The sequence below is a fragment of the Paroedura picta genome, chromosome 6, assembly GCF_049243985.1.
Source record: "Paroedura picta isolate Pp20150507F chromosome 6, Ppicta_v3.0, whole genome shotgun sequence".
Taxonomy (NCBI): domain Eukaryota; kingdom Metazoa; phylum Chordata; class Lepidosauria; order Squamata; family Gekkonidae; genus Paroedura; species Paroedura picta.
Window position 1 is genome coordinate 78,354,042 of NC_135374.1, and position 25,599 is coordinate 78,379,640.

The following is a 25,599-nucleotide window of genomic DNA, read 5'->3' on the forward strand; positions in this document are numbered from 1 at the left end:
GTGTCCTGCATAGTGCAGGGGATTGGGCTACATGACCCAGGAGGTCCCTTCCAACTCTATTATTCTATGATTTTCTTTCTACATCCCTCTTCCTAATATTTTCCTCACATGAGTATTCGATTTCATTGTTATCCTGAGGGCAGGATTCTGATACTGTTTTTTCTCGGTTTCTTTTATAATAAATTATCTTGCCTGTTCACAAAGATCATCATCACCATGTTCCAGATGTCTCCACAATTTGAAATCAAGCAGGTATCCACTGGCACCAAGGCCTTTTGAAAGACCACACCATGCCCTTGGAACAATCTCCATGGTGATATCCAGCTGGTGCTGTTCTCATCTAAGTGCCATGTGAAAATGTATTTACTTATTCAAGCCTTCCACTAACTTTCCTTATTACATTGCTATTTGTGGTTAATTCTATAATCTGCTTGTTTTTATTTCTGTTTTAAAGGCTCATACCTATAGAAAGCAGATTTTTTTTAAAACTAAAGATAGAATAAAATCAATAAAATCACATCTAACAATAACTTTTTCTTTGTTCTTTTCAGTTGTATTTTCTCCAAGTTATAAAGGCACATAAGCACTTGTATATCCCAGTAACATGCATAGGGGAAAATGGGACTGAAAAGAAGGAATTAAAACTGGGGACATATGACACATACATTTTTTTTTTGTATAAACCAACAACAGGAAAACAGGCAGTGCCAAATGCATTGGTGCCATTCTGCAAACAAGGTTATATAATTCAACATGACCAAAATAGAAGAACAAATTCAAATGAACAGAATTTCATCAGCATTTCTATTATTCTCGTTCACAGAATCCTTGAAAAGGCAGAACTGCTGTAAATGGGAGGCTATTAAAACGTGTAGACAAAACAAAAGCAACAAAACTACCAAGAAGATAAAACGAAGTATAACCATGTGTAATTACTCCAGGATAAAAGATCTTTTGTACAGTCACCCATTCAAATACATATTATCTCTCACTGTCTGACTTCTCTTCATCACTGTACATTGCAGGAATTGAGTGCAGATGGAACAGAATGTAAATTACAGACAAACTGTATTTTTTTCCCCGTAGAGACAGCAAAAAATTGGTATATATGAAACAATAGGAAGCAGCAGAAGCAGGTACCAACAGTTTTTAGGATGCAAAGAAAATATGTTCTAGTGCACAGCGAGGCCCCAGACTCCAAAAGACTTGCCTTGTTAACTCAGGAACCCTTTTTCACATCCTTGGAATCCTTCCATAATTATGATTTTCTCATTCAATATATAAACAATGGTATGAGTAGCTGTGTTGAAGAATTCTTATGATATATTCTTCTGGAAGCATTGTGACCAACAGTGACACGTCATGCCAACACATTGTATTGCTTTTACAGAACTCTAGTAGAGAGGCTAAAATTACTACCATTTTGTTTTGTAGGAACGACAAAAACCAAAGAAAATTACACTTCATACCATCACTGATTACCTATGCCTCTTTATTGTAATCATAGTTGGTTACAACCACTGGAGCAAAAGAGAGTAATGATATTAGAAGAATGATATCAGAAGAATCTCAGCAGTAAACCAACCCACTGGGTGACCTTGACCTTGCCACAGCACTGATAAAACTGTTCCGACCAAGCAATAATACCTGGGCTCTCTCATCCTCACCTACCTCACAGGGCATCTGTTGTGGGGAGAGAAAAGGGAAGGTGAATAAACCACTTTGAAACTCCTTTGGGGAGAGAAAAGTGGCATAAGAGCCAACTCTTCTTCTTCTTCTATTTTTCCAAAAGGACTTGCTACCTGATAGGCCCTCCCTGGGGGCGTGCCACTAATACAGATAGAGCCAACGAGGACCAATCAGCTCCAATTGCACTATGCCAACCAGGGCCAATTGGCTCAAATTGCATGCAGATGAGTCACTCTCTACCTGATTGATTCCCTCCCTCCCAGAAATATTCCCCAATTAGGAGATGGCATTCAGCCAGGAATGGCCCAATCAGGAGGCAGCCCTCAGCCAGGAAGGGCTAATAAGTGATCAGCTCTCTACCTCCAATTTTCTGCCAGTTTCAAAAGTTTGCTGGGTGGAAGAGAAGCCAGCCGCAGAGCATGCCATATGGCCAGTAAGTTGCCCTGGTCTCTTTCAACTCAGAGGAGCAAGCTGCATTCTTGGGTAGCCTCTGCATGCTTTCTAGATGGGGCTGTGGGAGGCCCAGAAATACCCTACTGCTGATTCTCTGGGACTAAGGGCAGACAAGAAAGCTCTTTACCCTGGGAATGTTTACTCATGAATAAGTCACAGCCTTCAGCCAGTAGTGGACCACCTTGGTAGTTTAGTGCCAATCAAGAAGAAGCTGTTAGCCAGGAAAGGCTAATAACTGGTCAGCTCTCCACATCCAACTTCCTGCCAGTTTCAGAGGTTTGTTGGGTGGAAGATGAACCAGCCTCAGAGCATGTCCTGCTGCTAGTACATTGCTCTGGCCTCCTGGTCTCTGTCAACAAGCTGACTCCTAGCACGGTCTCTGAGTGCTTTCTGGAGGGGGGACTGTGGGAGGCCTGGAAACAGTCCTCTGAAAGCTCTCTGGGACCCAAGGCAGCCAGGAAAAGCCTTTGCCCTTGGAATGTTTACTCATGAGTAAGTCATGAGAGGTTTGCAATCTGAGACAGGAGGAATACTTTGGGGATAACCACCACAGGCAATTGCAGCAAAGAAAATAATGTTGATGTCGGTAGGACTGTAAAGATGTAGATGTTCCTTTTCCATATGGATACCACCTTGGTCTTGCTGCAATCTTTCCAAACCCATCACAACAAAGCAAATTTGTGACCAACAGCATGGAAGATGGGAAAACTGTAGAAGAGGCACAGAAGTACCATAAGCCATGGGGACATGTTGAGGGGAGGCACTGTTTCCCAGTAGCAGTAGAAGAAGAGTTGAGTTTTTTCTACCCATCACTACCCAAAGGAATCTCAGAGTGGCTTATAATAGCCTTCCCTTCCTCTCCCTGCAACTGACAACTGAGGTAGGTGAGATTGAGAGAGCTCTAGGAACAGTTGCAGAAGGATGGTATGAGTATTTTTTTTTTACTTACTCATTGACTGTTATAGGATTCTTTTCCTTTAAATTTGGAACTTCTGACCAATGGCTTCTCTGAGCAATCCAAGGAGGGGAGGCACTCAGGTATTTCCTAAATGGAGCGGTGATTGTGTGGTTCATAAGATTTGCAATTTGAGAAGGGACGAACGCTTTTGATGTGCGCGCGCGTGTGTGTGTGTGTAGGAGGGAAATGCTACACAGACCCCCTTCCCTATCCCAAGTAGCTCTTTCCTCCAGTGGAACTGTTCCCTGCTGTCTGGAGAGCAGTTTTCATTTTCGGGGTTTTTCCAGGTCCCTTCTGGAGGCTGGCACCCCTGAGCAGTGGCAGGGATGCCATCCTCCATGTGGGAACCTGGAGATCCACTTCTGGGGTTTCTCAAAGCCTGAAGAACATTTCTGGGGTTCTTCAATGGTAAAAAAGTTGAGAAAAGAGGCAGTAATTGAGAAACTCTCTGTAAGCTCTTCACCTACCAATGTTTTCATGGCTTATTGTAACATACAACTGTTTTTTTAATTTACTTTGATATTCAACTGAATTGAAACACATATAAACTGAAATATTTTCAGTTATCCAAGAAAATTTTGCTATCAATTAAATATTTTCTTGAAGGAAGAAACAGTGACAGGTTTATGGGCTATTTGATGTTTGTTGCTATGAACAATTACTGCCACACAGCGTTTCTCTTTGTTTCCCACCTGGAGCCTGGCATCCCTGCACCTCCATGGGATTGAAAGCCAGAGAGTTCCCCCTCCCAAGTAGCCCTTTTCTCCAGGGGGACTGATCTCTGACCAGCCTGCCCTTCGGGAGTTGGAGATGGGTGGGAATGAGGCAACCAACTACCTTACGGCATTCCCTGCCTGCCCTTTGGGAGATGGGTGTGGGTGAGAAGGAGACAGCCCATCTCCCATGGACTTTCCCAAGCAGCCTGGCCTTTGGGAGATGTGGGGGTAGTTGGGGAAGAGGTAGCTCCCCCCATAGCCTTCCCTGCCTGGTCCAACCTTTGGGAGATGTGGAGTTACTCATGAGTAAGTCATGAGAGGTTTGCAGTTTGCTTGAAAGGTGGGAAGGGGCAGCCCCCCCCTCAGCCTGATCGGCCTAGCCTTTGGAAAAATGTGGGAAGGTGGGAACAGTGGGGACCTGTTAGACACTGTTCTATGGATTGGGGGTAGAAGGGCCAGTGCAAAGCAGCTATTTTCTCCAGGAGAACTGATGCTCTCCTTCTTTCCCTTCGCCTTTCTTTTTTTCTCTGTCTTTTTCCTCCATCCTGTATCTCTTTTTCCTCCATCCTGTCTTTCTTTCATCTTCCTGAATGTTTCCAGGCCCCCACCTGGAAGTTGCCTACACAACTGGCTGCATGTGGAGGAGGAGTCAGGAATCAAACCCAGAGTCTGCTATTCTTTAACCATTTCACCACACTGGATCTCAAGATAGAGCAGGGAGTGGGGGGTGGGGAGGGCCAGAATCCAGGAAGGTCACAGTGCAGATGTATGTGCTAGCGCCTGTTGTATCCCTGGGTGCGACAGGCTTTGCCTCTAGTAGTTTCTATAAAGAGACAATTCAATGTAAGACACCAGTAGACATATTATTAATATAACCCATGGTAGGCAGTCCAAACTTACCTATGCACGTAAGCCACCATGACTAAAGTAGGATCCTTAAAAAGTGACATACTATGCTGGAGACTTTTAACATCAGGAGGAAATAGTTGCTATCCTGTGATAATCTACAAGCACTGTGAACAGCACAAGCTTAAGTGAAGCAAATAAAAATTTTCAAGTTTCGTTGAAGCCTAGAATCCAGAATAAGAACCATACCAAAGATAACACTATATGCTGTACAGTAGAACAGTAGAGTAAATGGCCCATGTGTTTTATAGTCTCTCCACTGGGAAATGCAAAAAAAAGTCTAGGGTCCAAGAGGCATAAAAATTACAGCTGGCAAAAGAAGAGGCACACTAGTCACATGAAGCACAGAAACAAACAAGCAATCTTGGTAATCTGCTAGAATAAAGTCCATAATACACACTCATGTCACAATCTTCTGCCTGAGATTTGGACCACAAAGCTTAATAATGAAGGTTCTCTCTTCAGATCTGTCATTCAGTAGAAATGCACAGGCTTAGCATGCAAGATGTACTCATCAGTCCCATGCTAAAATCACTCCCACAAATGAACTGGGAAACCTCCCAAACTCACAAACACAGGTAGAATAACTGGCACATCATCCAAAAACGTATCTGAAGTCTCTGATCTGACATGCTTGAAAGATGCTTTATGGGTTTTGCCTACTTTTAGATTGAACTGCACATTCAGAGCCTGCATCCATGTGCTTTAAGCATTTATCACAGGAAAATTCACTGCACCTGCTACTTGTTGATTTACTGTGTTGATCCAGCAATAAGAGGTTATTTTCTTTTAAATTAACATTTAATGAACTTTTAAAAAAAGAGTGGGCTTTTGTAGCACAACTGGTCCAAAGGAAGACATTTGGCATGCCTCTACAGTTCACTTCAGGATGTTCTAACAGCATCACAGAACACCTTGATTGCCAGCCTTTTTGTTCATGCCTTTGACAACTAGATCAGACAGAGAAGAAATATGCACCACTGCATTAGTGCATATTCATGCTTGTTAACACTGCACTGTTAACATGACTGCTGATCCTGCTCTCTGGGAAAACATAGGAGTACTGCTAAAACAACAATATGTAGGCAGGCCTGGGGTGTAACATATGTAGTGGTTAAGAGTGGCAGCTTCTAATCTGGCGAGCCGGGTTTGATTCCCTGATCCCCCACATGCAGCCAGCTGGGTGACCTTGGCCTCACCACAGCACTGATAAAACTGTTCTAACCAAGCAGTAATCAGGGCGCTCTCAGCCTCACCTACCTCACAGGGTGTCTGTTGTGGGGAGAAGAAAGGGAAGGAGACTGTAAGCCATTTTGAAACTCCTTCTGGTAGAGAAAAGAGGCATATTAAAAAAAAAAACAACAACAACAACCAACATGACAATTAAAACTGTTTTTTATAGCTTGTTGAGGACATGTTGAATATGCATACAGCTTTATTTTAACAAATGTACTTATCAATGTAAACATTACCTAGTATGCAACACTACTGTTTGCAAAAATGGTTATGGTGTCAGTGTTCCCAAAATGTGTGCCATTATGAATGTCACTGCTACATGAAAAAAAATCAGTTTAATTAGCAGGTGAACAAAGCTTTGTAGAAGGTAAAAATCCATGTAATGAATATGAGCAACTGTTCACGGTGTTTACTTTTTCCATATTCATTGCTCAATTTTCAGTTTCCATACTCTTCAAATTTAGTATTAGTCAGAAGGCCTAAGTTGGAAAGTTGATGTTCAACGTTGTACAGAATTCAAATCCAGTTCTAACAAATCTGGAAATGAGAAACTAGCAAACAAACTTAAGACACAAATTTCATAAGAAAGCCAAAGATTTCACGTCTCTCCCTGCTGTTCAGAATGTACTGGAAATGCTCTACTTTTCATGTGACATTTTTGGAAGGACCACAAAGGAGGAGAAATACATATGGGAGAATGCAAATGAATGTAAGCACTTTAAAATCCCTCTGAATTCAGTGGAAAAGTTCTAAGCCTGAGTTTATTTTTCCACTTAAACCAATGGGCTTAATACAATTATTTATCTATTAATTTGTTCCACAAAAAATGTTGTTAGAAGTTGTGTTAAAAGTTTTCCTCTATAAATGGCACATTTCATCTCTATAAGTGAAAAGGAGCGCACTGTCAGTACAGAGGAGATAAGGCCCCTAATAGAAGTTGAATAATTCTGTAGGGCCTGTAAAAGGGAGCTCCTCTACAAGGCTTTTGGTTGACCTGAGCCAATCACCTCTCCTTGGCCCCCGAGCCTCCCTCCCTCCTATGGAAACCACTGCGTTCTGTCCAGCCCACAGAATCATCAGTACGCAATCGCTGACTCAAGGTTCCATTGTTGACTGTTCTATTACGTTGTCTACTGTTATCACTGTAGTATTGTCACAATTATGTTATCTGTATTGTTCTTATTCTATGTAAACTGTACTGGGCCTCCGGGAAAGGCAGTATATAAATATAATAAATAATAAAAGATCAGTCATCAGAACTCCTTAATAGAAGAATTTGGAATCTCTCCCACTGCTTTCCCAAATATAACCACATGTTAAGAGAAACCTTGGATAGTCTCTGCTGCACTAGAAGAAAACAGAAAATGAATAGACTCGAGCATTTGACAAATGGAAGTACCAATACAATTCTTCACCCTTTAATTTATTGCTAGACATTTTGTCTTCTTCTTTCCTCATTGGAGCCTTATTGCAATATGAGCCAGCTCATTCACATCAACCTAAAGTTCTAAAAATAGAAACTCGGTCTCAGAAATCTTATAAGACTGTTTTGTAAGACTATAGCTCAGACAATCCTTTGCCATCCAGGAAAACAGTTCATTCTAAAAATACGCCAGACATACAATTAAGAGCATTTCTTTACTAGGTCACATGTTTGGTCTATTTGAATTTGTGGCCTTAATATAACGGCAAGAGCTTGATATCACTGCCAGAGGTGTAATAAAATATAAGATTAAAAAAAAATTAAATTAAATTGTACAGCATAAGTCTGCTACAAGCATATTCTGTTTTAATACAAAAGACAGGAAATAGTATTTTGGAACTATTATAAACCACTCTACTATTCTTAGTGCACATAGAATGTTTTGTTGCTGCATTCTACAATTAACTTACATCATTGTTCGATTGCAGAATAAGAAGTCCATCCAGTCAAAATACAGATTTATTATGTATGCAAGCTTGGGTTGTAGCTAAACTAAACTCACTTCCTGAAGATGTGTAAGAATGATTCTGGGATGATTCTCATTACACATTTGTCTAGTTGCTCTTTCAGGTGCATTAGTCAACTGCTTGTTGGTGCAGAACACATTTTTTTCATTAGGAAAATTCATTAGTCAGAGAGATGAGATGTGTAAACACACATTTGTTTGTTAATCTGAGACTCCCTGTCCCCCTCAGGAAGTGAATTTTCATCAGCAAGTTCTGCAGAATCAATCAGTTAATTGAGAATCGGCACCAAGAAACTCATCAGAAGTTTCTGTAGAGTTGTATCCCTGAGAAACCTCTTTCCTCATTTGCATCAGCGAATGAATTACCAGCACTACAGTGTTATGAAAGATATTTTTGCATCTGAGGCACAGAAGGCTACTTAGTTATGCAAGTTGCCCACTGTTTAAGGATGAAAACATAAAGCAATGCCTCACTGATATTGTGCCTCCCAAATGCACAGTCACGTCAAAAAAGATATTTTCTTTCCCCATTAAATCGACAAAATCCAAAGCCTAATTATTCTGTCACAAATGCTTGCAAGCTACAAAAAAAAAGCACACTGTTTTACTATACTCCTCTAATACTGTTACATTAATATTCTTTCTAAAATATTCAACCAAGATGCAAGATGATCTCCATATGCCCATTCAAAAGAAACATCCATTTCATCAAAACATTCAGTACGACATGGAGGAACTGATCAAGTCAGGACCACAGGGCTGTGAACAGCAAACTCTCCCAGTTGTGAACACCTAGCAAGAAGGAAAACACGAAGTTAAAGGAGACAAAATATTGCTTTGGGTAGGCAATCTCAAAGCTCCTTGCTTATAGACTCGTAGCATTTTCAGCACTGAAAAGGGAAAGGTGGGGGGAAAGGAAGCCACAGAGAGAAAAATCTGCAGTGCTGTTACAATTTTAAGAAGCAAAATGAATGAAAAACCTGGAATGACACTGGCATCCTCTTTTCTTCCCAATACAATCTCATCCATTCCGGGGAAACGCTACAACAGGTGACACTTATGACGACTGCTAACTTGGTAAAATAGTCTTGGTTTACTTGTATCCAGACCTGTGCCTATGCAGCAATCTGCAATCTTGCCAAAGGGTTCTTTGAAGAATGCCTTCAGCGTGCACAAAGACCAGCAAATAAACATCCAATAAACGGCAGAGCACGATAGATGGTACTTTCCTCTCTTTCTTTTGCTCGTTTTCATTAAAAAATAGAGAGTCAGACAGCTCCCTGTTTGCTGAAGATGCTTCTCTTACCAACATTCAATTTGAATAAGCCAGAGCAAGTGCGCTGCTCATCCTCTCACGAGGCCAGGATGCATTTATGTGAAACATGAGGAGAATGCTTAATGCTGAAACATACTCTCTGCATCTTCAATGAGATTCTGTTACAAGGCTCTCTTTTCACTTCACTAGCACTTACTATGGCGCCCAACAAGTAGTCTGCATTTTTCTTGGCTATTCTCTTATACGGGGAAGGGAAAAGTTACCTTCCCTATACGTTGTTAAATGCATGCCCTGTCTTCTGGTAGGGTTCACACACGAGATGCTCACTGCATGGCCTTCCAGCATTATAAAAAAAAGCTTATTTCAAATATGCTGAATCCTGATTTGTATTATGAATTCCATGGGTATACTGGGGGTTAATAATGTGGCCAAAGGAGTCAAGGAAGAGACAGTAAAGCTTGCTGGTTTGTGTGCTACTTCTAGACATGGGGTAGTCAAATGCTAGCAGGGGCTATTGGGAATTGTAGTCCACGGACATCTGGAGGCTGCAGTTTGACTACCCCTGTTCTTAGACAATCACTATAACTGCTACCTGCTTGGAAAATGAGGGTTACACTTCAGTCAATCACTGGGCTATTATAAAAATCATTGGACAGATCTCCCATCCTGGTTAGCTATGCAAATCACTGGTTAGCTATGCAAATCTTTCAGATTTATAGGCAGTTTTGTTTGCCTAGTTGTATTTATACATGCTTCTTCGTAAGAATTTGCACTAAGCATGCACAGGGTTGACAAGTTAGTTTTCCCAGGTGTAGAATTCCAAAATCTCTATAGCACAGAGAAATGGCAGCCACATTCCTTGGTAGAATATAGCCCAATATGATTCCATGTTGATTCCAGAGCCTTGATCCAGATAGCCAGTGTGCACCTTCGACAAATTAACTTTTTACTTTTTATGTTCAACATAGGTAACAGCATCTAAGCCACTTTATTTGCAGTTTCAGGAGTTTGATACATATGAACAGGGATAATGCATAGTACGAAGGAATGAAATTCCCATTCTGTATACCTTGTTTCCCCATATTTTCATATGGAGTCATCAATATATCAAATAATCAATACTGCTCCATCTATGGATACTTAAATTCCAAAAACTGAGTAAGACAGGAGTCAGGCCCAGTAGCAACCATTGACAAATCTAGCTGTTCACTACTATTCAGCCAAAGCCAGTATTGGATGGGAAGTAGAATTTCAGACTAGAATTTGAGAGATCAAGATTTGAATTTTTATTCTGCTCACTAAGTGACCTTGGACCAGTTGCATACTCTCAGCATAAACTCAGAGTTATTGTGAAGGAAAAGGAGAGGAGAGGGGAATGATAGAAGCTTCTTAGAGTACTCGTGAGAAAATAGAGGGTATAAATGAATTCAATAACAACTATACTGAAGTTGGACAATAGATTAAAGACTGATCAGTGGATGAGTGGGAATGACAAAAGAAACCAAGGAAAGGTGGAAATAAGTGGGCTACAGGAGGAGAAAGAAAGGATATAGTTGGGCAGATCTTTTCATTCCACTGAGCAAAGACTATTCATTTAAAATTATATTCTACTTTTTTCCAAATTAAGTTTGAAACCTTCCTCTAATTTAAATGGCTTTTCCACTTAAGAACCAGTTAAGTTGGTGGGAGACTACCTAAAGGCTAGTTGCATCCACCCTAGTGCAGGAAGGTGCAAATAGGAAGTAAGGTGCCCCCTGTCACAGTTTCCCTATTTGGCAAATGGGCCTATCCCATACCAGTGTCCAAACAATGCAGAGTTTTCCCATACAGATGCTGTCACAGGAAGGAAAATCAAGGACAGTGAAAGACAAAAGGACAAAGAGAGGGGAAAGGTTAAAGGGGTTTTCAAGAAAGGGAAGGAAGAAATAATGGGGGAGGGAGAAATGAGATGCCTCCCTCAAGTCCTTGCAGGTCCTACACTTGTTTCCCTCTAATTCCAAACATTATTTCAAGTTGTAATTTACAAACAAAATGATGTTTGGTTGGATCCTGGGAAATTTTTTCTGATCCCCGAGTCTCTTTTTTGGGGGGAGCACATCTCCCAAGAGAAACCTTTTTGAGGATAATTTGGGTAGACACAAATTGGGTAGATTGGCAAAAACAGCTCACTCTTCCTTACACCGACAGAAACCAGTTGAATGGTTTCTTCTCATTACATATTTCTTCAGGTATCATGACAGATTTGTTCTGAAGCTTGTAAACATACAAGAAGCTATGCAGTGTATTCTACATACCACTCCAGGCCATTGACATGTAAAGTTTACAGAGTGGTGATACAAGGTGAGACAGCTGTTTAAGGCCACATGGTAATGCAAAATCTTATCACATGAGATGTAGAATACAACTCCACATACCTATACTGCGCAGAGTCTTTGTCACTAAAATAAGACTACTTGTGATTTGCATGCTTCTGACAAGATCTTATGGTAAACTATTTTCAGTGCAACTTGTACCCTTCTGTATCCACTGAAATCAGGGGCTTCAAATGATATAACTCCACTGTTCATACTCTTTGGTGCTAGGCATATTTCTTCTATAACTGCAACAGACAACTGGCAATTCTATTTCCATACGTTTTAGAAGTATTTTAATTATTTATGTTTCAATTTATATCCCACCACTCCCACACAGTGGCTCGTGGCAAGTCACAACAATAAAACCCAACATAAAATCCCCTAAAACAATATACCCCTGGATCCCTCCCCTTGCAGCAACAATCCCACCTCCCCCACAGCTCCAGACCTTTTTAGTAACCAGTGCTGAGGCGGGGGGGGGGGGGCTGAGGGATTAGCTAGCCAGCAGGGGACCAAGATCTTCAAGCCCTGGCCTCAACCAAGGAGTACAGCTTAGCATTTTGAACTGAAGTTTGCATTTTTGAAAGATGCACATACTGTCCCAGACACTGCAGTGGACAGAGAACCTATAATCTCTATCTATGAGCAACACTGCAGCACCCTGAAGCTTTGGACTAGTTTGGTTTAAGATAGACATTGGCAAAAAGCTTCAGGTTTAATGCAATCACAGTCCACCAGTAGGGGTCAGCCAAAGGGGAGGGAAAGAAGGATGATACAGACATACTTGGTTACGGCTTTACTGATTACAGGTTCCATAGGGTCTTGGGGTAGCATAGGCTGGGGACAATAGGTGCAGGTAACAGCCTGAATGCTAACATTAACCACCCAAACCCAAAGAGAAGAAAACTAATTTTAGAGCCAGAAATGGAAAAATCCTGACACATACTGGTCTCTTAGGGGCATGGCAAGATCTAACACCTCATTCCTAGAAATGTAGGGTCACACACAGTCCTCCTCTACATGTTCTGTAATATGCTCCCCAGCTAATGTCTAAATGGAATCATCCAATTGTGATATTTGCATTCAATTAACAGTATAAACAATATATACATGGAGCAAACCCTTTTTACTTTGGGGAGGTCAAAAATACCAAAGGCAATAGCCTTCCTGGGCCCTTTAAACCTTATGGACATAGCAAAGATGTCTAGCAGTAACAGAATGAAAATATGACAAAATGGAGACAGGTGTGTTTTGCTGACAGAGTGCTCTGAACTGCCAACCAGTCTGCCTCCTTAAAACACCCCATGTAGACGAACGTGGAGCCACCAACACTCAAGTCAACTGGCCCCATATCCAAGATGAAGGGGGGTAGGGCCGCACGCGAGCCACTGACTGCCAGTGTTGAACCCAATAATCTCCCAGAATCCTCTTGCTCCCCTCCCCTTAGGCGCAACAGGCACTTCAGCCTACAGCTGGGACCTGAACTTATGATATAAAATTTATAAATGGGTTGTGAAGCTTATTGTCTATACTGAATATTCTGATTGTAGCATTATTTGTTTGTTTATAATTTGATTTCTATACCACTCCCGGTGAGCCACAACACATACACACACACACACACACACACACAGTTACGTAAAAGGCTTATAACAATAAAATCCCCAAATCTTAACCCAATAAAATAAAACACAGTTGAACAATAAAATACAATAAAACAAGATGGCGGTCAACTGAAACACCTCTCCAGCCTCCAATGCTCAGTAGGCTGGAGTGGCTAGGGATATGGACTACAGCAGGGCAGCTCCAACCATGGTCTATATAAGTCTAGTACCCAAGAACCGGGGGGGGGGGGAGTTTGAAATTCCCTGGTACTCATTGCGCCCAGCTTCAACCAAATGCCTGGCAGAAGAGCTCTGTCTTGCAGGCCCCGTGGAGGCTGGCCCCGGTCGAGGCTAGGTGCGTTTCCTGGGGCCCCAGGACCATTAACACCCGCAGAGCAAAGTGCCCTGTGGGAGACATAAGGAGGTAAGCGGTCCTGCAGGTAAGTAGGACCCAAGCTGCATATAGCCTTAAAGTTGAACCTTGAACTTGATCCAGAAACAGACTGGTAGCCAATGCAGTTGCCTCAGCAGAGGCTGGACATGGTTCTCCTAATGAGGACACTATCAGCTGCATTCTGTACCAGCTATAGTTTCTGGATCAAAGCCAAGGGTAGGCCCACGTAAAGCGAGTTACAGAAGTCTAGCCTGGAAGTGACCGTTGCATGGATCACTGTAGCCAGGTGTTCCGAGGACAGGTAGGGCACTAGTAGCCATGCCTGGCGCACATGGAAAAACGCTATCTGGGCTACCTTTGTAATCTGAGCCTCCATTGAGAGTAGAAATAGGACGTATTTGCAAATTAGAAATGTCATTCATCTCAGTTTCTTTTCGCTCATGACCAATTCTCAGTGGAAATGGTTGGCTGAAGAATCCACAAAAATATAATCCAGTTTTATAGCAAACTTTTAAGTGCACAGAAATAAATGTACAGTAAAGTAAACCTTAGTTTTACAAAAGAAAGTGGAATAATGAGTCTAGATTGGGGTGATTTATCATCTTTTTTTTCATTGTTCCATTCTTCTTCTTTTGGTTTTCTGTTGTGAGGTTAAAAGTCAGAAAACTATCAAAGATGTCCCAGGGTGAGCATAATTGACTGCATCATATAAATGACTTTAATATAGGCTTGCTTCTATGTAATTGCTACTATTATCTGTTATTTCTACACAAATTGTAGTGTCTTTATAGTCATTCATTCATAGTTGTCAAAATTTATGCTGCATGGAACGAACATCTTTTACACGAGCTAAATGTCTCAACAATAGCATCAATAATAATGTTCTTTGTTGTTTGACTCCAGTTCTTCACAGAACGCAAACTATACTCTGAATTGGCTCCATTTAATCACTCCACCATTTAATTCTCCCACTTTAACTGTCTTTAAATATCCCCGTTCTTTCTCCTTGCTAGATAAATGAATTCCATATTTGGTTAAGTAGGGAGAGGGGTTTAATGCAACTTTACCACAAACACTTTCCTCTTTTATCCTGCTGTTCCTCTCCAGTGACCTGGAACTGGCAAACCGACTGCAAGTTTATAAAAGCCTGCCCACTGCTCCAGTTCACTACCTTGGTCACTGTGTAAACCAGGGGGAAAGGACTTAAAATACTTCCAGTCAGTGTGATGTAAAACCCTATTAGTAAAGAATAGTCAAAGCAATAGAAGAGGCATCCACGGCTAAAACAGTGCATCTACTCAACAAACATTGATCTTTCTAGAACAGCAGGGTAGCCTGCCCTTTCACTCATGAGACTGGGAATAAGAGGCATTCCTAGTGGTCTGCATGCAACATAAGCATTTCACGATTCATAACCTGGGCTAGCCCTTGACATTTCTACATTGACTGAGTGATGCATTATGAAACCATTGTGCTGTGGACATTTTATGCAAAAGTTGCAAAAAGCAACCTGGGTAAGGGAAGGAGGGGTGTTGGCTCCATCTGTATATCCCAGAGCTTGGCTAATGAGGCACAAGGGAAGAGAATGGAAATCAGTAAAAGGTAAATTATGCTTGAAAGAAAGACAGACAGACAATCCTTCTGCACTCTCTCAAACACACACTATAAATTCCACTACATAATAACCTGATTATCACATGGCAGTGCCTCTCTTTGAAACCTGCCAAAAAGTGACCCATTTCCCGCCTTCTCAGTTTTTCTTTGGATCTACATCAGTGGTCCCCAACCCCCAGTCCGGAGACTGGTACTGGTCCGTAGATCATTCGGTACCAGGCCACGGCTCCTCGTCCTCCTCCCCGGCTGCTGCTTCGGGGGCTGCCCTGCCACTCTGCCACCGGCTCACCTTTGCTGCTCTCCAGCAGCCGCCATAGCTGGGGCTCTCCCTCGGCATGGCACTGCACAGCTGCTGCTGGCAGTACCCCCCAGTGAGCGCCGGGAAGTCAGGGGCGCCGGCGGGAAAGCAGGGGCTCAGGTGGCAGCGACATCCCTCACCAAAAGACTACCCCCCCCACCGGGCCTCAGTAAAATTGTCAAGCATTTACCGGTCCCCGGTGATTAGAATGTTGGGGACCACTGATCTAGATAACACAGGTACCTATTGTTGCTGACCATCCCCTTGTCTCTGCAAAAAAGCCCTCCTGAACAATTCTGTTCAGCATATTATGGGAAATGGACTTAGGCAGGCCTCAGGCAGACCCAGGAGATCATGTGCGCAAGGAAAATGGTCAACTGGAACAGAAAGTAGAAAGTTGAATTACAAAGGCAGTATCTTGTGTTGTGATGTGCGATGTTTATATTTTTCTAATGTTAGTCCAATGCTGGGATAAATGACTGTAAATAAACAAACTTGAAACAAAGGCAGAAGTGTGTGTGCTAAGTGCCATAAAGTTGCTTCCAGTTTATGGAGACCCTATGAATTAACCTAACACATTAACAGCCTTGCTCAAGCCTTGCAAACTCAGGGCTGTGACTTCCTTGGCTGTGACTTCCTTGGCTGTTAATCCATTTCATGCTGGCTTTTCCTCTTTTACTGCTGCCCTCAACTTTTCCTAGCCTTATTGTCTTTTTCAGGGACTCCTGTCTTCTCATAGACAACAGTGCCATAAAAACAAAATGCTACCTGCAGTGGATAAATTGCAACCAACTCATGCCAGCCCAATGAAGTTCCACCTCATGTGATTTTCATGGCAAGAGATGTAGGCAGGAGATTTGCCATGGCTTCCTTCTGCATAGCAGCCCTCAGTCTTCCTTAGTAGTCTCCCATCCAAGTCCCAACCCGGACAAGCTTCTAAGCTTTAAAACCTTTTTGTCTAAGTTCAGTGCATCTTGTCAAATATAAGCATTCTAGTTAGTTGCCAACTAATAAGTAACTGGTGTGATGTAGTGTGTGCAAGCATGTACAGTATCTTTCTACCTCCACTGACCATCCCCTACCTGTTCTCCCCACAAATGTGCAATTTATGGGAGCAGAAGAGGATACGGCATGGCACATCACTCTGGCTCCCAGAGACCCTGCTATAGGGAATGGGCACACTTTGCCAGAGCCTGAAAGCATATAGAAGCGCATTTGTACAAATCTAATTTATAATACCAATTCACTGGAGCAATCTATTTAAGTTGCAGGTCACAGCAAGGACATGGCCTGCATAACAAGTCATCAGCCCAAATTCTATTGTTTGTTCTTTGTACAGATCTAGTGGATTTGATTTCTTCTTTTTTTGTTCTTTTCCTAGTCCTAGAAACATTTCTCATTCTTCAAATGGCTGTACTGTATTTCCTCCTAGCAATTATTTCCTTTTCCATCATTGCCAAAAAGACATCATGTAAATAATATATGTCATTTAACACACACTCACCCACCCACCCACCCCACACACAATTCTCTATTTGAATTGTTGGAGACCTTTCAAAATGCTATTAGAGTTAAGCAAATCAATGTCCATTCGTCAAAACACATTTGGGTAACCACAAATTCAACATCATGGAAAAAATCAAAAGGCCAGCCTCCATCCATCCAATAATTGAGCATTGCTTACAGCATGATAGTCACGGACTTACAAAACTAAGTAGGTCTTGACTCTCTGTAGGGCAAAGGCTTGGCACAAAGCTAATGTAAACACTCTCAAAAGGATATATTCTAAATTTTATTTTAAAGGTATTATCAGTGACATTCCAGGTTTGGGGATTTTTGCATCCAAAGATGCAGGCCCTTGCAGACTGAAAATTTTAATGTGAAATCTCACATCTGTTCACAGCAGATGGTTCAGTTTTTATCTTCTTTTAAGTATATGCCATATTTCTTTCTAAATTAAATATTTCATAGATAATACCTATTCATGATGTTGCAGTGCTAATTTAAAGCAAGTGATACATGTGCATCTCTTCACTAACTTTTCAGGAAAAAATGTTTTCCATTCCTGCCTTTACAGAATTCTTTCTGGAGATTCCCAGAATGTAATAAATAAGGATTAAAATCCAAAATCAGCCATTCCATCAAAATTCATTTGTCTGCACATGATTTAACATACGTTATCAAGCACACCTTTCTGCCACTGTAACAAAGAACAATCCCAGGTGAGGAATAACAGGGTTGCACCTTGACAGATTTAGTAGTAGCAGCAGCAACAGTAATACTGTGCATAATAGAGGACTGAGCCTGAAGGATGTAGGCAGAGTAGGAAGGAAAGGCATATATCACAAGATATTCAACCTGTCTTCTGCTTCATATACTTTGCATTACCCCTCTCCTCTTTTAAAACCTTTTAGATTTCTTAGGTTCAGGTTTCCTCTGTGTTCTTTTTAAACAACATGTTTAATTTGCAAATGCAACTTCTGAAACTGCTTATCATTATTCATTTAAAATTACAGCAACCAAGGCTAAACTTAACATAATTGGATTTGTGCGTGCACGTTTAGGCAAACAGGAAGAGTGTTGTGCTTTCTAGAGTTCCATTAGTGACTACCTTATATGCATTATGCTTAGATAATTGCTTGGCATATTTAGATATGAAGTTTCTCATAAGAACGGACAAAGAATCCTCTAGTTATTTTCAGGATTATGCATTTTAACCAGTCTATACAAATAGTCAACACATGGTAAAAACTGTTTCTGGCGACATACCATTATAGATGTTAAGTGAGGGAATGTAAAACTGAATGTTTATCCCCATATAAAGTCCTAAGAACATCACAGAGGATAAACTAAATGAGATCTTATGAATGGACCGATGCTCCAGTCTGCCAGGAACCTGTGCATGAACAACACTGGGCAGTCAGCCTTTCCACTGAATCTATCTCTCTGGGTTATCGATAGGAAAACAAGGGGGAGGAGACAACTATCTATGCCACCTAGCACTCCTAGGGGAATGCAGGGAAAATTCATTAGGCAGCTTTCCCATGTAAATTCCTAATATACAGCTGTGCTATAGAAGAAATGGAAAGGAAGCAAGAGAAGAAAGGCAATTTCTTTTTGTAAACATGTGGATGACCAATTAAGAGCCACAATCTATTATAATAAACCTAGGTGACTTGGAAGAGCTGAACAGCAAGGTAAAATTATTTTTGATTCAGCAGCCTTGAGTGATTATAAGGTTAGCAGTCCTAAAACATCAGTGCAACCCATTTACTGAAAGTAGATAATCACTAGGCAGGCATGCTTTTCCCAGCACAATAGGCCTTTATTTTAACATACCATAAATATTCATGTACCTCTTCATTTTTTTTCAAATTGTACCTTGTATGATGAATAATACAATTCTTTTCAGTTTAAATGAGCCCCTGCTTGGTCATTTGGGTGGGCGGTAAAAAAACAGTCAAAACAGACATTTTACATTTAGTGTATCAGCCACACTGTATCATAAGGACTTGACATGATTTCTTTTCTCAAAGCTTACTTCTAATCGAGCCAAGGAAGGAAGCTTCAACTTGGCAAATAAAATGGCTGCTTCAGAGCCAAGCAAGCTCCTGTGTCCAAAAGGAAGTGGTATGAAACACAACGTCCTGCATAGATTTATTTAGCTTCCTCAGATATAAAAGAAATGAATGAGAAGAAAAAGAATAGCTAGTTTTTTGTACCCCACTTTTTACTACCCGAAGGAGTCTCAAAGCAGCTTACAATTGCCTTCCCTTCCCCTCCTCACAACAGGCACCCTGTGAGGTGGGTGGAGCTGAGAGAGTGATGACAGAGCTATGACCAGCCTAAAGTCACCCAGCAGGCTCAGTGTGCAGAAGTTGGGAATCCAATCCAGTTCCCCAGATTAGAGTCTGCCACTCTTAACCATGGTGCCATGCTGGCTCTCAATGAGAATGTGAAATGTTAAATACAAAGCACTGTATTTGACAGGTAGTAGGGCATTGATGGCTTCAAATGAAGACGCTTACCACTGGAACTGTTGGCAAAAACTGGCCACAGCATTTTTATTTCAACACAAAAAACCTGGAGTGTTGGTTAGGTGTAGGGGAGAGCCTGTTCAGTGGTCATCCGACCACTCCCGCGCCACCTTACCTAGTGGCCCCCACTTGGAGGCTTCCCTACCTCCCAGCCGGGAGGACGGGCTCCTTGGCCACTAGGTACCTTGCCTGGGAAGTGCCCCGCCCGAGGTACCGCAGGGGGCGCACACCTCCATTGGTCCACCTCAGGCCACCCGGCTGCATGAAGTCCCTCCTTCTCCACGAAGGGTCAGGATTTTCATGCCCAGCCACCTCTTAAGAGGTCCCAGCCTGGGGAGTCGGGCCGCAAGCCGTACTCCCCCCAAAAAACTCCGGCTCCCCCTATACCTTCCCGCCAGCTGTGACAATAATACATTGCAGTAACCATAACATTAACCATCCTAACTTTTACCTTATGCTAAAGGGTGGGTGGGTGGGCAACCTCCGACCGTTGTGGCTCTGCGCGGCAAAGAGGCTGGGCTAGCGCACGTGAGCGCTATTTGTAGCCCGCCTCTATGCCCCGCCCCTCCACAGGCCTGTTCCAGGCCGTCCATGGCGTGCCAGCCGGCACGTCAAAGCCCTGCGCCTCTTCTTTTTGGCGCCAGCTCCTCCACCCGTCAACGGGCGGCTCTGCTAAATCAGGGCCTTCTTTTGACAGGTAGTAGGGCATTGATGGCTTCAAATGAAGACGCTTACCACTGGAACTGTTGGCAAAAACTGGCCACAGCATTTTTATTTCAACACAAAAAACCTGGAGTGTTGGTTAGGTGTAGGGGAGAGCCTGTTCAGTGGTCATCCGACCACTCCCGCGCCACCTTACCTAGTGGCCCCCACTTGGAGGCTTCCCTACCTCCCAGCCGGGAGGACGGGCTCCTTGGCCACTAGGTACCTTGCCTGGGAAGTGCCCCGCCCGAGGTACCGCAGGGGGCGCACACCTCCATTGGTCCACCTCAGGCCACCCGGCTGCATGAAGTCCCTCCTTCTCCACGAAGGGTCAGGATTTTCATGCCCAGCCACCTCTTAAGAGGTCCCAGCCTGGGGAGTCGGGCCGCAAGCCGTACTCCCCCCAAAAAACTCCGGCTCCCCCTATACCTTCCCGCCACCAGAGCAAAGGCCTTCAGATTGCCTTGCTCCCGCCCAACACTCCTCCGACTCTAGCCAATTCAACAAGGCTGCCCGGATATCCTGAAGCCACAAGTCCGTGCCCCAGTCTGACAGATGTACTCCGTCTGGGCGATACAAAGCCTCCAGATCACGGTCGATATCTGGATGAGCTATCACCGTGCCACCCCAACTTTCCACGCATCTCCCTACCATCTTATTAATTTTGCGAACTGCAAGATTAACCCCCTTTTGGAACAGAGCGTGTCGCCACCGCCGACGTTCAACTATTGCCGACCAAAAAATCTTAGTCCTGGGCAAACGTTGCCTCAGCACTGCCAAATCTGCTGTCATAACGTTGATCAGCTGTAACCCTTTTAACTTGGGGATGTCATTCCCTCCGAGATGTATTATGAGGGCTGCTGGAGCACCAGCCTGGAAAACCTGTGCTGCAACCATATCAAGGAGGGCGTTCCACTTCATGCCCCTGCACCCGGACCAGCGAAGTCGTAACCGGTCTTCCAGTCCCAGGTGATGTCCCCAACCGGAATATGCTGTGTATAGCGCTGCACGATACACAAAGCTGTGACCCACGAAGAGGACCCCCGGATTCGAGGACAGGTACCCTAAAACAATGAACAAGTTAGCGGCAACTCGTCGGACGTACATACAACTTGTATGCCCCCGAACGCCAACGCCCCAATTCCATTATCTCCGTTGGAGATGCCCCGTCTTGATATGCCTGTGTCGCAGCCCCTATGCGAAAAGAGTGTGCCCCATAATGTCCCGGCCTTAATCCCACCTTTTGAATGCAGGACCTGAGTACTGCCACAAATTGGAACCTCGATAGGCAGGTGCCGTCTTGATGTATGAATAGTGGCCCATCCACCTTTGGCCGAACTGCGAGGAATGCCGCTAGGCTTTTCACTGGGCACGGCTCCCCGGCAACCACTCTCCCCAGGGTGACCCATGTCCCTTTCCTTAGTTGGTCTGTCTTAGACCGCCTCAATCGCAGCCGGACCTCCCTTTCCGATATCAAAACGTCCCCACTGCTCAATACCCTATCCCCTGGAGAGGATCTGGAAGGGGCAAGGAACTCCCCTCCTCTGAACGCCCCATAGAAAGCCAAGGTGAACGCTCCTTGAAACAAAAGAGTTTCATAAGGAACGCGGCATACTTGCCCCAACACCTCCATCAGGAGCGCCAACAGCCTTCTGGTAATTGGCCGTCTGCTGTCCTTTTCTGGCGGATGTTCCCTTCTCCAGCCCTGTATGGCTTTTTTAACCATGAACGAAGACCCCGGGTCCCACCCCCCTAGTAATTTACTAAAAAAGGATAAGCCCGCCATGTGCACCCGTAAGGTGCCCGGTGTCGATCCCCTCTCCTTCAGGCAAGCCAGGTACTGCAGTACCAAGGACTCCTTCAAAGGCCAGGAAGCTCGATAGCCCCTCTGTCCTGCAAACCGGCTGAAGGCTTCGGCAGCCCCTTCGTACGCCCGTCGTGTTGCTGCCGCAAGAGAGCCAAGGGCCCCTTGTAAAATCACTCGATGCCAAGGTTCCAAAGGGAAGCTGGGAACTTCTCCTGTTCTGGGCGCGCCCCTGGTACGAGCTGTCGAAAGCGGGCGATCTGCAAACGAGACAAAGCGTCCGCTGCCTCATTGCGAACCCCAGCCACGTGCCTAGCTGCAAACGATATGTTTGCCTCCAGACACGTGAGTACTAACTCCCTTACCAGTCTCATGACCCGTTCCGATTTCGACGTTTGTTTGTTGACCACATGGACAACTGCCATGTTGTCACACCAGAATGTAACCCTGCGGTTGGCGAACTGGTCCTTCCATATGACCACTGCCAGCAGAATGGGAAAAAGTTCTAAGAAAGTGAGATCTCGCCTCACCTCCTCTTTCCATGTCTCTGGCCACCTGCAGGCACACCATGCTTTCCCATAGAGCACCCCGAGCCCCATGCCCCCCGCTGCATCTGAATGTACTTGTAGGGTATCACCGAGCGCTAATTCGGTCTGCCATATAGCCACCCCATTGAAATGTTCCAGAAACCGTAGCCACACCTTGATGTCCGCTTTCATGGCTGCCGTGACCCGTATGTGGTGATGGCGCGCATAGGTGCCCGCCATAGATCTGGCCATCCGTGCGCAGAAGGCCCTGCCCGGCGCAATTACCTTACAGGCGAAATTCAGGTGCCCAAGCAGCACCTGCATTTCTCTCAGCAGGCACTTCCTACGGCCTGCCATATCCTGCAACTGCTGCCTCAGAGTTGCCAACTTATCTACTGGCAATCGGGATAAACCCTGCTCCGAGTCCAGCAGAATTCCCAAGTAAGTCAGTTGTGAAGCCGGACCTTCCGTTTTCTCCCTGGCCAACGGAACCCCCAATTCTGCTGCTAAGTCCTGGAAGGCCCTGAGCCTGTCCAGGCAAGCCCCCGATCCCTGCGGTCCGGCAAACAAAAAATCATCGAGGTAATGAGTAGCCTCGGTGAAGTTTCCCCGTACCCGGACCGCCCATTCCAAGAACGTGCTGAAAGCCTCAAAGGCTGCGCACGCAATGGCGCAGCCCATGGGCATCGCTTTATCTACATACCACGCTCCTTGAAATTTTATGCCCAGCAGGCAGAAGTCATCCGGATGTACTGGTAGAAGGCGGAAGGCAGACTGCACATCGCATTTTGCCATCAGTGCCCCTTTTCCGCACGCCCTAACAATAGCCACCGCATGGTCAAAGGATGCATATTTGACCGTGCACAGCGCCGGATCAATATGGTCATTGACTGATGACCCCCTGGGAAAAGACAGATGGTGGATGAGGCGGAACTGACCTATAGCCTTCTTAGGCACTACCCCAATGGGCGATACCCTAAGATTTTGCATAGGTGGGTGGGAGAACGGACCTGCCATCCTGCCCGCCTTGCATTCCTTACATAACTTCTCCCTGACTACCTCTGGCATGTCAAGTGCAGACTTGAGATTGCCACTGACCGAGGCCGTTCTCACCCCTTTGAAAGGAATACGAAAACCTACCTCAAAACCAGACAGCAGGTACTCTGCCGCTTTTTTGTCTGGGTACCTGTGCAGCCAAGGCCGCAAAGCCTCTATCCGCACCGGTGATGGAGCCCGAGAGAGCATGCTTTTCCCTTCGTCTTCAAACATTCTTAGTGGTTGCCGAAGGTCCTGAAGCTCCCGACCCTCCCTCCTTCCTTTGGAAGGATCGGGCCCCTCGAAAGGGCTGCTGGTTGCCACCCTCTTTATTGCATGCCAAGCTCGAGTGACCCCCCCCCCCACACCTTTCACAAGCGTGGGAATATCGGCACGGTTTCCGGGTGCACACAGTACGGTTGAAGTCCCAGCACACCGCCACCGACTCTCGTCTCACCGGTCCTGTCTTCCGTTCCTTCTCCCGCTGAGACCGCATGTAGGGGCCTACCCGCACCAGCCAAGCATCCTGGTGCTTCAAGTCCCAGCGGGCACGGGGGTTGTGAGATGCCATTTCCCTGAAGTACCGGTCATACTCCAGAGCTGCCTCGTCTCCCCCGAGCTCCCTTGCCTCCAAAATGTGCGCCATGTATCTGCACAGATGCCACCCACGCTCAGGGTATGCCGCACTCACAAGGGCTGTGTACTCCACAAAGCCTCTGAGCCAGTTATTAAATGACCTCTCGCAGCGTGGCACCTCCTTTTTCTTGATATCCCTGCGCCTGCCCGTGTCCCCTTTCTTTGAGGATTGCCTGATAAAGGTAAATACATCTACAAAGTACCCATCCAGTGCACGTTCCCTTAATTTTCGTGGGAGATGTACACCTGGTGGAGACTCTATGTCTGCGTATTGCCTTGGAGGCTCAGTTACCATCCCCCCCTCTTGTTTAACGTCCAGAAGCCTCTTGGCCCTGGCCCGTCTGGTATGCAACCAAGAAGGAAGGCCTGGCATGAAGGCACCTTCCAGCCAATGCCAGCCGTCCCTGTGGGCTTCTCGTCCCTCCTCCTCGGTGGAAGACTCACCCGAGGTTGTAGAGCTGTGCTTGGAACATCTGCTCCTGTGGCAGCACTTGGCACGCCTTCGGCCATGCCTTGTATGTGCACTGGCCCCTGGGGAATGACCTCCCCTTGGCTCTGAACTGGCTGCCCTGCTGCCATCCTCAGCTGAGCTGCTGAACTGTCTTTCCGCCCTGTTCCTGGGACCCGCTGACTGCTGTGCCATCGCTTGTGCATAACCTTGCCAGAAAGCCGCAGGATCACCAGGGGGCGTACTGCGCCTCCTAGCTCTCCCCAAGCCAACCGATGAATGGCTACTGGAAGTAGAGTGCCTTGCCCTGCTGCTCCGGCTGCCTGCCGGCCTCCTGACCTCCCTGTGCGTTCCTCCTTCTTGGGCCCGCCCCCCCTTTTTTGCCCTTTTGTTGGCAGCAAGCTCCATTCGCTCTCGCCGCAACCCGGCTTGCCCCCCGCCTCTGCTGGGGCCCGGAGTCACTTCCCCTTTGCTGGTGGAAGAGTCCCTGGAGGAGGCCCGATCATCCGTGTCCTGCCTCCGTCCCCTCGGTGATGGCGAGCCCCTGGGTCTCCGCCCTGATGACCCATTTTCCCCCTCCCTCTGTTGCTGGCTTACTGTCTTCGGGGTGCGGTCCCGCCCCCTAGGTGCCTGCCGGGCCCTCTTGTCGGGCTCCTGCCCTCCCCGCCGCCCGCTAGGAATGGCCGCCGCCCACGCGTCCCTCGCGCGCAAGGCGCTCGCTCTCCTGGTGGGCCCAGTCTCTTCACAGCCTTCCCCGGCCCCGCGGCGTTCTTCACGAGCCGCGCGCTTGGGGGCTTCCCCCTGTGGGCCTTCCCCGCAAGACCTCTTCTTCGGCGCCATAACTCCCGTTCCCCAAATCCCGTTTTCTCCCTCCTACGAGGCAAGGCCTCCCCCAACCAAACACTCCCGTCCCCGCCGCAGCCGAACGCCGCGATCCCCTCAGCCCGCGAGCCCTACTCGCGC

General features: G+C 45.3%; 1 protein-coding gene across 5 annotated transcripts in view; it reads right to left on the reverse strand.

The window, feature by feature from the left end:
- The window catches only part of FRMPD4 (FERM and PDZ domain containing 4), a 373,615-nt gene that overhangs the window by 140,991 nt on the left and 207,025 nt on the right, over nucleotides 1-25,599 (reverse strand). The window contains exon 1 of one of the 5 annotated variants that reach the window (XM_077343241.1): nucleotides 8,888-9,222. The exons of the other annotated variants lie outside the window; for them this stretch is intronic. The gene's annotated coding sequence lies outside the window, so the exon portion shown is untranslated. Of the gene's footprint in view, nucleotides 1-8,887; nucleotides 9,223-25,599 lie in introns of those variants that run through there. 5 annotated transcript variants of the gene reach the window in all.